The following is a 1,804-nucleotide window of genomic DNA, read 5'->3' as shown; positions in this document are numbered from 1 at the left end:
TGCAGAGTTCAATAGCTGTGAAACCGTACACCAAAATGACTCAAATAAAACAAGGTTGATCCTTTGGTTTGTTGTATACATTTTTGAACAACGGTAAAATAAGATGAGAAAAAGCTAACAGAACTGTTTGCCATAAGCAGCCAGAAAAAAAGTTGTTGCTTCCTTTGGCAATGACATTCTGGGGCTTATCAGGACCAATTTGTTACAGCCTATTTGGAATTATTTAATCCTAAATAATTAATTTAGAATTATTTCTTCAGGACAAAGGCCATAACAGGGTCCAGAGGTCCAAAGAGGTCCAAAGGGTTCAGGGTCCAGAGGTCTGCTCTTTGAATAATGCTTATCAAAGAGCAATATTCTCTTTGATAAGTGACACATACATCCATAAACACCGGAAAGACATCTCTAGCAGAGTTTCTTTGACATCCTCGTTCACTTCAAGATGTGAATTGTGATATTGTGGCGTTCTCTCCCAAGATGAACGTCTGTCTGAGTAGAGACGTTCATCTTGGTTAATTTTTTAGGTTAATTTCTTTAAACATGTTTTCTCTCCTCCTTGTAGGTTGAGGCAGTTCATTTTTACTTTTGAAACAACACAACGTGCAAATATCTGGCATGTCGTGTAATTTCTCACGTCGTATTAATAATCACAGTCGGCCACCACAGTCAAAAATGCTAAGGCCATTTTTTGATCCCAGTCCAGCCCTGGATGGGTGGGAATTATGGGAAAATGAGTGCAATAAACTTGTGACATGCTCAGCGTTTTTATAACATGTTCATTGCTCTTTCCTCAGCACTAAAATCTCAGACACTGCGTAACACCTGGACTATGGGTGGGACCACTGTCACTACAAGTTAGTCTTCTGAAGTCAGTCACTTTACAGAGCGAAGTGTCCTGTGATATGTGGACAGTTTATGTTGGAAACACCAGGATTTAAGATTCAAGATATTTGATATTCGTCTTTGATATTTTGAGGAATATATTTGGAAAATGGCATTTTCTTTACGTGTGTTGATGATTTCGGCTTTTATCATTGGCTTTTGTTCATCTGATGGTAAGATTGAAAACTAATTCACTTTTACATTTTATATAATTCCTTAGTTTATGTTTGTTCAAGATATTAAGAAAGAATGTCATTGACACAATATCATGAATATGGAAAATCTTCTCTGAAACCTTTAACTATACAAATTACAGCAAAAGATTAATCATTTAATAAATATAACTCTTTGACGAAGTGTGGAGAAATATTCCAAGTTTTATTTTATTTTTATTTTCTATCTATTGGCTGTACCTGCTTATCGTTGCAGGGTCATGAGGTTTGGTAGACTTTGAACAGTTTACCAGTCCATTGTAGCGCTGTAAAACATTCAGAACAAATTTAGTTGATAAAGCTATGTTGGAAAATAGTAATTTTAGTAGGTATATTTTTAACTAGGTATAGCACTGTAACCGTTCTGATAGCCATTCTGTTATATGTTTATTTTCAGAATATTTTATTTTAGGCTGTTTACCATAGAAAACAAAATGAAACTAAATCACCAATAAATAGGTGTAAGGTGGAGTATAACCTGTGCCCAATATTAAAGAAAATGTTTTATCCCAAAGAAGTCTGATAGATAGATAGATAGATAGATAGATAGATAGATAGATAGATAGATAGATAGATAGATAGATAGATAGATAGATAGATAGATAGATAGAATATATTAGGGAATAATTTATTTCTCATAATGACAACATAAGCAAATCAGTTGAAAACTGAGTAATTGTGCTGCATCTAATCACTTACAAAATAAAGAA

Source organism: Poecilia latipinna, unplaced genomic scaffold (assembly GCF_001443285.1).
Source record: "Poecilia latipinna isolate Pla-1442-1.1 unplaced genomic scaffold, P_latipinna-1.0 Scaffold40, whole genome shotgun sequence".
NCBI lineage: Eukaryota > Metazoa > Chordata > Actinopteri > Cyprinodontiformes > Poeciliidae > Poecilia > Poecilia latipinna.
Note: the sequence above shows the minus strand (reverse complement) of the source record.